The sequence below is a fragment of the Micromys minutus genome, assembly GCF_963924665.1.
Source record: "Micromys minutus genome assembly, chromosome: 26".
Classification (NCBI taxonomy): Eukaryota; Metazoa; Chordata; class Mammalia; order Rodentia; family Muridae; genus Micromys; species Micromys minutus.
In genome coordinates, this window is record NC_137961.1 from 18,254,203 (window position 1) to 18,255,009 (window position 807).

Below are 807 nucleotides of genomic sequence, written 5' to 3' on the forward strand. Positions count from 1 at the left end.
ACACACACACAGAGAGAGAGAGAGAGAGAGAGAGAGAGAGAGAGAGAGAGAGAGAGAGATTTTAAAAGCATGTAAAGTGCATATCTTATCCCTACAAAATAAACAGGCTGAATATTTAATTTGGTAGTTAATTCCCCCCCTTCCCCCCGCTCAAAAGCCTGACCAACCTGGCTCAACTTGCTTTTCTTATTTGTACAGATACATTTTCTTTTTCTTTTCAAAGTGGAACAGACCAGAAACCAGAAGACATGGAGGGTAGAACTGAGGCCCCTTGAAGTAGCCCCATTATAAGCTGTCCTTGAAACACAGCTTTGTGACATATTTGTATGACTGGATATGCTGGGCAAATGGATATTGAGTTTAGTTTAGATGAAGAATGTGAACAAAATCAGCAGCTTCTGGGTGGTAAGCACTATTTTTTCTAAAGAATGTTATTGATGTATTTGATAATATAAAAATGATGTTTGCCATGAAAGAACACTAAGTTATTTCCCCAGAATGGAAGGGGGAGAAATGATCAAAGAGGTGCTTTTCTGTATGGGTGTTTATATCTTTATTCCAAGGTGAATGAATAAAGTTGTACTTGCCTAAAGTGGTCCCTGGTCAATCTTTTCGCAGTCATACTAGAGAAACTGAGTCAGGCAAACACAGGAAATATATTTTCCACAAACACAAAAAGGGAGATACAGCCAGAGTTGTTTCTCCTTTGCTTCTGGGACATTCTGATTTAAATAAAACACCGATTTGCCTAAAACACTTCCAAATAGATATGGAGAACACTTCCAAATCTATGGAGAGGGGTTTACT